This window comes from Oncorhynchus masou, chromosome 32, assembly GCF_036934945.1.
Source record: "Oncorhynchus masou masou isolate Uvic2021 chromosome 32, UVic_Omas_1.1, whole genome shotgun sequence".
In the NCBI taxonomy this organism is placed as follows: domain Eukaryota; kingdom Metazoa; phylum Chordata; class Actinopteri; order Salmoniformes; family Salmonidae; genus Oncorhynchus; species Oncorhynchus masou.
In genome coordinates this window covers 26,651,846-26,666,029 of record NC_088243.1, presented here as the reverse complement: position 1 = coordinate 26,666,029, position 14,184 = coordinate 26,651,846, and positions in this window count along the sequence as shown.

Here is a 14,184-nt window from a genome sequence, read left to right as displayed (position 1 = left end):
CCACCTCTACCACTGCTTGTTGACATTGTGTGCTTTGTATACGTAGACTTTGGTAGAGAGATGTAACCAAATGCGGCAGTTTTCGCCAAGCGTTTCCCTGAGTTTGAGCTGTATGTTAATGCAGACCAGAGATGTTTTGATGGAGGGTTCATGCATGTGTCCTCAGTGTTTTTGTTTTGCTTAAGGACTTAACGGAGGAGAGTTGGAGTGGGGAGGAGGGAACACGGGGCTTCAATTAATCCTCTCTTGGCAGCCGCAGCTTGCCCAATCATTTTTAGAGCTGTCAGTTTTATTTTTTCATGTTTTTTTCTTCTGTTGTTGGAGATCGGGACGTGAGGTACCACCACCAATTCTTATTCCAGGTCCCTACTCAAATAAAATACAATTTTGTTAATGAAGCGAAATGCTTGTGCTTCTAGTGCTTCTAGTTCCGACAACGCAGTAATAACCAACGAGTAATCTAACCAAACAATTTCACAACTACTGTGACCTGCCTGGTGTGTTCCTTGTTCTTCATGATGCTCTCTGCGCTTTTAACGGACCTCTGAGACTATCACAGTGCAGGTGCATTTATACGGAGACTTGATTACACACAGGTGGATTGTATTTATCATCATTAGTCATTTAGGTCAACATTGGATCATTCAGAGATCCTCACTGAACTTCTGGAGTTTGCTGCACTGAAAGTAAAGGGGCTGAATAATTTTGCACGCCCAATTTTTCAGTTTTTGATTTGTTAAAAAAGTTTGAAATATCCAATAAATGTTGTTCCACTTCATGATTGTGTCCCACTTGTTGTTGATTCTTCACAAAAAAATACAGTTTTATATCTTTATGTTTGAAGCCTGAAATGTGGCAAAAGGTCGCAAAGTTCAAGGGGGCCGAATACTTTCGCAAGGCACTGTAGGTATTCCTCTAGTCCAGATGGGTTAGGGCAGTGTGGTTGCGATTGCGTCGTCTGTGGACCTATTGGGGCAGTAAGCAAATTGGAGTGGGTCTAGGGTGTCGGGTAGGGTGTTGCTGGAGGTGATATGGTCCTTGACTAGTCTCTCAAAGAGCTTCATGATGACGGAAGTGAGTGCTACGGGGGCGGTAGTCGTTTAGCTCAGTTACCTTAGCTTTCTTGGGAACAGGGACAATGGTGGCCCTCTTGAAGCATGTGGGAACAGCAGACTGGGATAAGGATTGATTGAATATGTCCGTAAACACACCAGCCAGCTGGTCTGCACATGCTCTGAGGACACGGCAGGGGATGCCGTCTGGGCCTGCAGCCTTGCGAGGGTTAACACGTTTAAATGTTTTACTCACGTCGGCTGCAGTGAAGGAGAGTCTGCAGGTTTTGGTAGCAAGCCGTGTCAGTGGCACTGTATTGTCCTCAAAGCGGGCAAAGAAGTTGTTTAGTCTATCTGGGAGCAAGACATCCTGGTCCGCGACGGGGCTGTTTTTCTTTTTGTAATCTGTGATTGACTGTAGACCCTGCCACATACCTCGTGTCTGAGCTGTTGAATTGCGACTCTACTTTGTCTCTATACTGATGCTTAGCTTGTTTGATTTCCTTGCAGAGGGAATAGCTACACTGTTTGTATTCGGTCATGTTTCCGGTCTCCTTGCCCTGGTTAAAAGCAGTGGTTCGCGCTTTCAGTTTCGTGCGAATGCTGCCATCAATCCACGGTTTCTGGTTTGGGATTGTTTTAATAGTTGCTGTGGGTACGACATCGTCGATGCACTTGCTAATAAACTCGCTCACCGAAATCAGCGCATTCATCAATGTTGTTGTTTGACGCAATGCGGAACATATCCCAGTCCAAGTGATCGAAGCAATCTTGAAGCGTGGAATCCGATTGGTTGGACCAGCGTTGAACAGACCTGAGCGCGGGAGCTTCCTGTTTTAGTCTCTGTCTATAGGCAGGGAGGACCAAAATAGAGTCGTGGTCAGCTTTTCCGAAAGGAGGGCGGGGGAGGGCCTTATGCGTAACAATGATCCAGGGTTTTACCAGCCCTGGTAGCACAATCGATATGCTGATAGATTTTAGGGAGTCTTGTTTTCAGATTAGCCTGGTTAAAATCCCCAGCTACAATGAATGCATCCTTAGGATATGTGGTTTCCAGTTTACATATAGTCAAATAAAGTTAGTTCAGGGCCATCGATGTGTCTGCTTGGGGAGGGAATATATGCGGCTGTGACTATAATCGAAGAGAATTCTCTTGTTAGATAATGCCGTCGACATTTGATTGTGAGGAATTCTAAGTCAGGTGAACAGAAGGACTTGATGTATGTTGTTATGATCACACCCTTCTGTTTGTGGGTGTGTATGCACATTTTAAATACATATTTTCAAAAGTCTAAGAATTCCAGTTCAATGTATTCCTATTCTGAGAACTGAGTAACGATACAGAGTAAACACACAGGGACCCAGTATAATGTCCTGTAGTCCCTCCAGTAGGAAGAGACAGGTCCTGGCCAGACAGATGAATGGTCAGACAGTCCAGGTTCCTTTGGCTCTGAGAGCGTGGACATGAGGGAGAGCAGAACCTCTGCTTGAGTGCCACACTTCCTGGTCATTCCTGCAACAGATGAGGAGCGGTCACTATAGGCTCACTGCAGTGGCTTAGTTACAGTGCCAGATCTACTACATCTGGCACTGTAGTAGATCTAAGTCCTGTAAGACATCTGCTTACTGTTCACCTTTACAACCTATTCAAAGCCAGCACTGAGAAGAAGTCTTGTAATACTTTCTGATATTAGACTTTCTCCTAGTGGAGGTGTGAGTTTTCATTATTCTAACATTATGGTTGTGGAATGTCACGCAGACATGAGAACAGTCTGAATCTACTTGTAAGTACTATAATAGATCTCTACAAAATGTAATTGACAGTGTCACCACAGATTGTGTTTTCGTAACCACCGTGTCATCCTGCTGCCTCTAACCCCTCCTCCTTGCTTCTCTCCATCCCCCAGACCATCTTCAACCCCAATCAATTTACATGGTATATCACTAACCATGCTTTTCACGTCAAACTAAGAACATTCCTCACTCTGAGGACTCTTTTAAGTCCACAGATGTCCCTTCATTCACACCACTCCAGTCATATTAGGCCATTTCCATGTAAAAAGACCCATGCGCACCAACATGTGAAGTTCATAGCAGCATATCAAATTGGGTGTCAAATGAAAGCTAAGAGTCTATATTTTTTAGAATTCCACATTTTGTTGTGTTATAAAGTGGGATTAACATGGATGTAACTGTGATTTTTTTTGTCAACGATCTACACAAAATACTCTAATGTCAAAGTGGAAGAAAATGTTAACATAGTGTTTTAGTTTTCATTAATTTAAAAACAATCTTGATTAGATAAGTATTCAACCCCCTGAGTCAATACATGTTAGAATCTCCTTTGGCAGTTACTACAGCTGGGAGTCTTTTTTGGGTAAGTCTCTAAGAGCTTTACACACCTGGATTGTACAATATTTGCCCATTATTTATTTTTTTAATTCTTCAAGTTGGCTGTTGATCATTGGAAGACAGCCATTTCAAGTCTTGCCATATATTTTCAAACCGATAACTGTAACTAAGCCACTCAGGAATATTCAATGATAGTCTTGGTAAGCAACTCCACTGTATATGTGGCCTTGTGCTTTAGGTTATTATCCTGCTGAAAGGTGAATTTGTCTCCCAGTGTCTGATGAAAAGCAGACTGAACCAGGTTTTCCTCTAGTATTTTGCCTGTGCTTAGCTCTATTCTGTTTCTTTTTATCCCCCAAAAAACTCCCTTCTCCTTACATCATGTTATGAATATGCTTGTCATCAGTATCATGCTGCCACCACCATATTTAAAAAGAGTGGTACTCAGCAGTGACGTCATTTCACCTAAACCTAGGGTAATACAATTTGAAGAACAGCAAAAATAAGCAAAATTTACTCCAGCCATTATCAACTTGGCTACTGTAGCTTCAGTCACCTCAGTTGATAGGTGACTTAAAATTCTACAAACACATGCCATACAGCAATTAGCTGGTAGACACTAGCTCAGCACCGGGATTAAAAACTGTAGTTTAGTTTCATGTCATGTCAAACAGCCGACGTTACCTAACTTCCACCTCTGCACAGTCCAGTGCAGTTGCGTCGATGCGTCAGCGGTGGCATAATGGAATTTCTCGGTGCTCGCAAGGTCTGAGAAATCTCATGCTATTTTACACATTTTGCTATGAGTCTGAGAGAAAATGTTGCTGTTTTAGAGCTCAGGGATTCTTGAAAGATGGGACAATCTCAACTTTTTTTCAACAAATATTTGTCTTAATATTAACAACATTTGAAATATATATTTTGATAGACCAAAGTATCAGCTTCACCATGTGAAGGAACAACCTTATTTTTCATAAAATGCAACTAACTGGTGTTATGTCAACTCCATCAGACACCATAAAGGCATTACATTTGTACAATTATTGTCCAACAAGTGTTTAAAGGCCTTGATTGTTTAATTCTAACATTAGATTATTCTGATATGTAATACAAATCTCCAAACGTATTTTTGTTTCATTTTATAGCACTATTAAATGGCCCAGGGATAATTATGTTAATATTTTGGCAGGTTTTTTTACATTTAGGCCATTAAACAACATTTATAAAGCAAACATGATCCCTTGAGTCTAGCTCAGCAAATACTTCAATTGTTTAAGCATATGTTGCAGAACAGTGATTGCGGGGAAAAAAATAGTTTGGCATCAGACATGGAGTTGACAAGTCACTGACAGGGGTTGACAACATACTCAAAACAGACATATTTTTGCCTTCATATGAAAGTTCAATACAAACATTTGTAAAATATGGAAAATTATTAATTTGAAAATCCCCAATGAAAACAACCATTCTGTCAAATCTTTCAGCTGAAGGAGTTGAAGACAAAAAAATAAAAATACTCAGTTTCTTTATGACTCTAAAACCTTATTAAATGTAACATATTTGAACCTAAATTAATTTTCTATTTTAATCTATCAGGCAGATTGAGTTGACAGTTTAGGCTTGTGACCATGGTGATTCCAATATTGTTTGTTAATTTTTTAAAATCAAAAGTAGAGAACTTTACAGACCATGAGTGGTCTTGTTGCACTACATGTAATGTGGACATGAATAAGAGGTATAGCTGACCCTTCTTATACCTGATTCATTTAGGATTTTAGACAAATCTGATGGACTTGACCAAATCCCCTGAAACATCTTTTAGGAATCAAAGTTGAGAAAAATATTCATAAGTATTTAGAGAATTTCCCACTTATCCCGTTTGTCAAGTCAACCAGCATTTTGTTTCTCAGCTCCTGCTTTTCCCCAGTCTCTCTTTGCTCACCCTCCTGGTTTTGACCATTGCCTGTCCTGCCTTGCGGGGGCAATTCCATGGGTTGTTTACCAGGCAGCCTACCATGACGGCAACCTCCCAGCCCCTCAGTAACCTGGCTAGTTGCAGCGCCGTCACACCGGTTTCCCGGAAACCCGCTTATCTCCCCCGGAGCGCTGTGATGGAGATTTCAGAACCTGCTGGGCCTTTCTCTCCCAGTGCTCCCTCGTTTTCGAGCTGCAACCTTCTACGTTCCCCTCGGACCGCTCAAAGATAGTGTACATTATTATGTCCGGGAGGCCACTTGCCTGGGTCACAGCGGTGTGGGAGCAACAATCCGCCGTCTGCCTCAGTCTGGAGGTATTCGTGACGAAGGTGAGATAGGTGTTCGAGGCTCCGGTGTCCAGGAGAGAGGCTGCCCAGAAGTTACTCCAGCTTCGGCAGGACTCCTTCAGTGTGGCAGTCTATGAACCCAGAAGTTACTCCAGCTTTGGCAGGACTCCCTCAGTGTGGCAGACTATGAACCCAGAAGTTACTCCAGCTTTGGCAGGACTCCTTCAGTGTGGCAGACTATGAACCCAGAAGTTACTCCAGCTTTGGCAGGACTCCTTCAGTGTGGCAGACTATGAACCCAGAAGTTACTCCAGCTTTGGCAGGACTCCCTCAGTGTGGCAGACTATGCGGTGGATATCCGCACGCTAGCAACGTAGGGTGCCTGGAACCTGGAAGCGCTGATCGACACGTTCCTGCACGGATTATCGGAGGAAGTAAAGGACGAGCTTGCAACCCGGGAACTACTAGCGGATCTCGACTCACTCATCGCTTTAACCATTACGATCGATCGGCGGCTACGGGAACGAAGGAGAGGTCTGATTGCGGTCCCAAACGCTCACTCAAGGATCCCACCTTGCATCTGATGAACTCCGGAATTCCCCGGCGTCTTTGTCCCTGAGAGTTCCTCCAAGAGCCTCCAAAGCCTGCTGATTTGCCTCTTCCCTAGCTGATACAGCTCGGCAGGGCTAGGCTGTCTCCAGGCAAACACATATGCAGACTTAACACTCAGAATCGTCTGTATTGCGATACTACTGTCACTATGTGTTTACCTGTCCCTTCAAGAGACCTAGCTTATTGGTAGGACACCGGAGGATAATTTTCTTAAGGATAATTTTGCTTCTCCTTCTACTCGCCCCCCTCTCCATGCCACCCTGCTGTGGGGCAACCAGTCCAAGTCTCTCCAGATACTCATTGACTCGGGGGCCGATATGAGTCTTTTGGACGTTACCCGGGCATCCGAGCTGGGCATCCCTACTCAACCCCTCTCCATTCCCATGAATGTTAGAGCACTGGACGGGCACTCTTATAGGCCGGGTCACCCACCATACCACCCCCATCAACCTATGAGTGTCGGGGAACCACAGCAAGACCATCCAATTCCCGCTAATTGAGTCCTGTGGTATTGGGATTCTCTTGGCTCCAGTGACACAATCCCTTGATTGACTGGTCTACTGGTGCCATCATGGGCTAGATCCCATTCTGCCATGCCTATTGCCTGAAATCAGCTCTGCCTGCCCCGGGACATCTTCCTGGGGGTTTGGAAACCCTGAACCTCTTCGCCATTCCCACAGAGTACCAGGACCTCCAGGAGGGGTTCAGTAAGGCCCGGGCCACTTCACCTACAAAACACCGACCGGTACCCAAGGAGGTTAAGCCGGTTGAGCTGACACACCGCTATAGTCTGGCAGCTACACCCCCGGAAGCCGAGACCTTTCCCCCCTGCTCCAAAATCAATAGCCCCTCTGCTGTTTGTCCTGTTACACAGTACCCTCCGTATACGTCCTACTTTTCATGTGTATATATCTAAACCCATGTCTCACAGCCCTTTGTCTCCTGTTTTCAGGCCCACCCCTCTCCCCCGTCTCATGGACGGCCAAACAGCGTACAGGGTGAGAAGTCTCCTGACGATTCGACCTCGGGGCAGATTCCAGTACCTGGTTAACTGGGAGGGTTATGGCCCAGAGGAGAGGTGCTATGTCTCCGCTAGGGACATCCTGGACCCAGACTTCATCTCGAATTCCAATGCTGACACCATGCTCAACCAAGTATGTGTTCAGGTAGGATGCCAGGTGGCGTCACTAGAGGGGTTGGGGGGTAAATGTCACGCCCTGATCTGTTTCACCTGTTATTGTGCTTGTGTCCACCCCCATCCAGGTGTCGCCCGTCTTTCCCACTTATCCCCTGGGTATTTATACCTGTGTTTTCTGTCTGTCTGTGCCAGTTCGTCTTGTTTGTTAAGTCAACCAGCGTTTTGTTTCTCAGCTCCTGCTTTTCCACAGTCTCTCTCTTCTCATCCTCCTGGTTTTGACCATTGCCTGTCCTGACTCTGAGCCCACCTGCCTGACCACTCTGCCTGTCTGGTGCCTTTGCCCCTACTCCGGATTACCAACCCCTGCCTGCCTTGACCTGTCGTTTGCCTGTGCTGTTGTTGTAATAAACATTGTTACTTCAACACTTCAACACAGAATTACCTGGATTTCTGCATAAATTTGACATGATCTTCATCTAAGTCACAACAATAGACAAACTCAGTGTGCTTAAACTAATTTATTTATTTTTTATTTTTTATTTCACCTTTATTTAACCAGGTAGGCTAGTTGAGAACAAGTTCTCATTTGCAACTGCGACCTGGCCAAGATAAAGCTTAGCAGTGTGAACAGACAACACAAGAGTTACACATGGAGTAAACAATTAACAAGTCAATAACACAGTACAAAAAAGGCGAGTCTATATACATTGTGTGCAAAAGGCATGAGGTGTTATGCACTTGAGTGAAGACCCAAAAGCGGTTTAACAGAAACAGAGTTCTTTTAATGAGAAAACAGGAATGGCATAGATCCTCTTCCGACGTTGTCAATGGCACAATAGACTACCCGCAGAGAGGGCGACAAATGAAACATAAAGTCCCTCTGATGAATAGCTGGGTAGCGGCGACAGGCTGCAGGTCGCTCTGGGTCGGTGCGGGTCACAGAGGAACGGTGGTACCTGATCACACGTAGCATATGATGAACTGGACACAGTGCAAACGAAAGACAGTTAGAAGTGTACAGGATGCACCTGCCAGGCAGACTCCGACAGGATAGGACTAGGAGGAAGCAAACGAGACGATAGCTTGCTTCTGGCATGAGAAACACAAACGAGAATCTGACACCGGAAGTAGCAGGAACAGAGAGAGAAATAGAGACCTAATCAGAGGGAAAAAAGGGAACAGGTGGGGAAAGGGTGAACGAGCTAGTTAGGGGAGATGAGGAACAGCTGGAGAAGGAGAGAAAGAGAAGGTAACCTAATAAGACCAGCAGAGAGAGACAGAGTGAAGAGAAAGGACAGGAACAGACATAATAAGACATGACAGTACCCCCCCCACACTCACCGAGCGCCTCCTGGCGCACTCGAGGAGGAAACCTGGCGGCAACGGAGGAAATCATCGATCAGCGAACGGTCCAGCACGTCCCGAGAGGGAACCCAACTCCTCTCCTCAGGACCGTACCCCTCCCAATCCACTAGGTACTGATGACCACGGCCCCGAGGACGCATGTCCAAAATCTTACGAACCCTGTAGATAGGTGCGCCCTCGACAAGGATGGGGGGGGGGAGGGACGAGCGGGGGCGCGAAGAACGGGCTTAACACAGGAGACATGGAAGACCGGGTGAACGCGACGAAGATATCGCGGGAGAAGAAGTCGCACTGCGACAGGATTAATGACTTGAGAAATACGGAACGGACCAATGAACCGCGGGGTCAACTTGCGAGAAGCTGTCTTAAGGGGAAGGTTCTGAGTGGAGAGCCATACTCTCTGACCGCAACAATATCTAGGACTCTTGGTTCTACACTTATTAGCGGCCCTCACAGTCTGCGCCCTATAACGGCAAAGTGCCGACCTGACCCCCTTCCAGGTGCGCTCGCAACGCTGGACAAAAGCCTGAGCGGAGGGGACGCAGGACTCGGTGAGCTGAGATGAGAACAGCGGAGGTTGGTACCCGAGGCTACTCTGAAAAGGAGATAGACCGGTCGCAGACGAAGGAAGCGAGTTGTGGGCGTACTCTGCCCAGGGGAGCTGTTCTGACCAAGACGCAGGGTTACGAAAAGAAAGACTGCATAAGATGCGACCAACAGTCTGATTGGCCCGTTCGGCTTGACCGTTAGACTGGGGATGGAAGCCGGACGAGAGACTGACGGAAGCCCCAATCAAACGGCAAAACTCCCTCCAAAATTGAGACGTGAACTGCGGGCCTCTGTCCGAAACGACGTCTGACGGAAGGCCATGAATTCGGAAAACATTCTCGATAATGATCTGAGCCGTCTCCTTAGCAGAAGAGAGCTTAGCGAGAGGAATAAAATGAGCCGCCTTAGAGAATCTATCGACAACCGTAAGAATAACTGTCTTCCCCGCTGACGAAGGCAGTCCGGTGATAAAATCTAAGGCGATGTGAGACCACGGTCGAGAGGGAATGGGAAGCGGTCTGAGACGGCCGGCAGGAGGAGAGTTTCCAGATTTAGTCTGCGCGCAGACCGAACAAGCAGCGACAAATCGACGCGTGTCACGTTCCCGAGTGGGCCACCAGAAACGCTGGCGAATGGAAGCGAGCGTACCCCGAACGCCGGGGTGGCCGGCTAACTTGGCAGAGTGGGCCCACTGAAGAACGGCCAGACGAGTAGGAACGGGAATGAACAGAAGGTTCCTAGGACAAGCTCGCGGCGACGGAGTGTGAGTGAGTGCTTGCTTTACCTGCCTCTCAATTCCCCAGACAGTCAACCCGACAACACGCCCCTCAGGGAGAATCCCCTCGGGGTCGGTGGAGACCTCAGAAGAACTGAAGAGACGAGATAAAGCATCAGGCTTGGTGTTCTTTGAGCCCGGACGATAAGAAATAACGAACTCGAAACGAGCGAAAAACAGAGCCCAACGAGCCTGACGCGCATTAAGTCGTTTGGCTGAACGGATGTACTCAAGGTTCCTATGGTCAGTCCAAACGACAAAAGGAACGGTCGCCCCCTCCAACCACTGTCGCCATTCGCCTAGGGCTAAGCGGATGGCGAGCAGTTTGCGATTACCAACATCATAGTTACGTTCCGACGGCGATAAGCGATGAGAAAAAAACACGCAAGGATGGACCTTGCCGTCAGAGAGGGAGCGCTGAGAAAGAATGGCTCCCACGCCCACCTCTGACGCGTCAACCTCAACAACGAACTGTCTAGAGATGTCAGGTGTAACAAGAATAGGTGCGGATGTAAAACGATTCTTGAGAAGATCAAAAGCTCCTGGGCGGAAACGGACCACTTAAAGCACGTCTTAACAGAAGTAAGGGCTGTGAGGGGAGCTGCCACCTGACCGAAATTACGGATGAAACGACGATAGAAATTCGCGAAGCCAAGAAAGCGCTGCAGCTCGACGCGTGACTTAGGAACGGGCCAATCAATGACAGCCTGGACCTTAGCGGGATCCATCTTAATGCCCTCAGCGGAAATAACGGAACCGAGAAAAGGGACAGAGGAGGCATGAAAAGTGCACTTCTCAGCCTTCACATAAAGACAGTTCTCTAAAAGGCGCTGGAGGACGCGTCGAACGTGCTGAACATGAATCGGGAGAGACGGTGAAAAAAATCAGGATATCGTCCATGTAAACGAAAACAAAAATGTTCAGCATGTCTCTCAGGACGTCGTTAACTAGTGCCTGAAAGACAGCTGAAGGGTTAACGAGGCCGAAAGGAAGAACCCGGTATTCAAAGTGCCCTAACGGAGTGTTAAACGCCGTCTTCCACTCGTCCCCCTCCCTGATGCGCACGAGATGGTAGGCGTTACGAAGGTCCAATTTGGTGAAAAACCTGGCTCCCTGCAGGATCTCGAAGGCTGAAGACATAAGAGGAAGCGGATAACGATTCTTAACTGTTATGTCATTCAGCCCTCGATAATCCACGCATGGGCGCAGGGACCCGTCCTTCTTCTGACAAAAAAAAACCCCGCTCCGGCGGGAGAGGAGGAGGAGACTATGGTACCGGCGTCGAGCGATACAGACAAATAATCCTCGAGAGCCTTACGTTCGGGAGCCGACAGAGAGTATAATCTACCCCGGGGGAGTAGTTCCCGGAAGGAGATCAATACTACAGTCATACGACCGGTGTGGAGGGAGAGAAGTGGCCTTGGAACGACTGAACACCGTGCGCAGATCGTGATACTCCTCCGGCACCCCTGTCAAATCACCAGGCTCCTCCTGTGAAGAAGAGACAGAGGAAACAGGAGGGATAGCAGACATTAAACAGGTCACATGACAAGAGACATTCCAGGATAGGATAGTATTACTAGACCAATTAATAGAAGGGTTATGGCGAACTAGCCAGGGATGGCCCAAAACAACAGGTGTAAAAGGTGAACGAAAAATTAAAAAAGAAATGGTTTCGCTATGATTACCAGAGACAGTGAGGGTTAAAGGCAGCGTTTCACACTGAATCTTGGGGAGAGAACTACCATCTAAAGCGAACAAGGCCGTGGGATCCCTTAACTGTCTGAGAGGAATGTCATGTTCCCGAGCCCAGGTCTCGTCCATAAAACAGCCCTCCGCCCCAGAGTCTATCAAGGCACTGCAGGAAGCAGATGAACCGATCTAGCGGAGATGGACCGGAAAGGTAGTGCAGGATCTTGAAGGAGAGACCTGAGTAGTTGCACTCACCAGTAGCCCTCCTCTTACTGATGAGCTCTGGCTTTTACTGGGCATGAGGTGACAAAATGACCAGCGGAGCTGCAGTAGAGACAGAGGCGGTTGGTGATTCTCCGTTCCTTCTCCTTGGCCGAGATGCGGATACCCCCCAGCTGCATAGGCTCAGAACCCGAGCCGGCGGAGGAGGGTGGCAGTGATGCGGCAGGTGGCAGTGATGCGGAGAGGGGGGCAACGGAGAACGCGAGCTCCTTTCCACGAGCTCGGCGACGAAGATCAAACCGTCGCTCTATGCGAATAGCGAGTGCTATTAAGGAGTCCATGCTGGAAGGAACCTCCCGGGAGAGAATCTCATCCTTAACCTCGGCGAGGAGACCCTCCAGAAAACGAGCGAGCAAAGCCGGCTCGTTCCAGTCACTAGAGGCAGCGATTGTGCGAAACTCAATAGAATAATCCGTTATGGATCGATTCCCCTGACATAGGGAAGACAGGACCCTGGAAGCCTCTTCCCCAAAAACAGAAAGGTCAAAAACCCGTATCATCTCCTCCTTAAAGTCCTGATACTGGTTAATACACTCAGCCCTCGCCTCCCAGATTGCCGTGCCCCACTCACGCGCCCGTCCGGTAAGGAGAGAAATGATGTAGGCGATGCGAGCTGTGCTCCTGGAGTAAGTGTTGGGCTGGAGAGAAAACACTGAGTGAGGAATGAGCGGCATTCAGTGGGCTCCCCAGAGTAACACGGCGGGTTATTGATCCTGGGCTCCGGAGACTCGGAAACCCTGGAAGTGGGCGGTGGATCGAGGTGGAGTTGGTGAACCTGTCTTGTGAGGTCGGAGACTTGGGCGGCCAGGGTCTCAACGGCATGTCGAGCAGCAGACAATTCCTCCTTGTGTCTGCCTAGCATCGCTCCCTGGATCTCGACGGCGGAGTGAAAAGGGTCCGGAGCCGCTGGGTCCATTTTTGGTCAGATTCTTCTGTTATGCACTTGAGTGAAGACCCAAAAGCGGTTTAACAGAAACAGAGTTCTTTTAATGAGAAAACAGGAATGGCATAGATCCTCTTCCGACGTTGTCAATGGCACAATAGACTACCCGCAGAGAGGGCGACAAATGAAACATAAAGTCCCTCTGATGAATAGCTGGGTAGCGGCGACAGGCTGCAGGTCGCTCTGGGTCAGTGCGGGTCACAGAGGAATGGTGGTACCTGATCACACGTAGCATATGATGAACTGGACACAGTGCAAACAAAAGACAGTTAGAAGTGTACAGGATGCACCTGCCAGGCAGACTCCGACAGGATAGGACTAGGAGGAAGCAAACGAGACGATAGCTTGCTTCTGGAATGAGAAACACAAACGAGAATCTGACACCGAAAGTAGCAGGAACAGAGAGAGAAATAGAGACCTAATCAGAGGGAAAAAAGGGAACAGGTGGGGAAAGGTTGAACGAGCTAGTTAGGGGAGATGAGGAACAGCTGGAGAAGGAGAGAAAGAGAAGGTAACCTAATAAGACCAGCAGAGAGAGACAGAGTGAAGAGAAAGGACAGGAACAGACATAATAAGACATGACATGAGGAGGTAGGTGAATAATTACAATTTTGCAGATTAGCACTGGAGTTATAAATGATCAGATGGTCATGTACAGGTAGAGATACTGGTGTGCAAAAGAGCAGAAAAGTAAATAAATAAAAACAGTGTGGGGATGAGGTAGGTGAAAATGGGTGGGTTATTTACCAATAGACTATGTACAGCTGCAGCGAACGGTTAGCTGCTCAGATAGCACATGTTTGAAGTTGGTGAGGGAGATAAAAGTCTCCAACTTCAGGGATTTTTGCAATTCGTTCCAGTCACAGGCAGCAGAGTACTGGAACGAAAGGCGGCCAAATGAGGTGTTGGCTTTAGGGATGATCAGTGAGATACACCTGCTGGAGCGCGTGCTACGGATGGGTGTTGCCATCGTGACCAGTGAACTGAGATAAGGCGGAGCTTTACCTAGCATGGATTTGTAGATGACCTGGAGCCAGTGGGTCTGGTGACGAATATGTAGCGAGGGCCAGCCGTCTAGAGCATACAAGTCGCAGTGGTGGGTGGTATAAGGTGCTTTAGTGACAAAACGGATGGCACTGTGATAAACTGCATCCAGTTTGC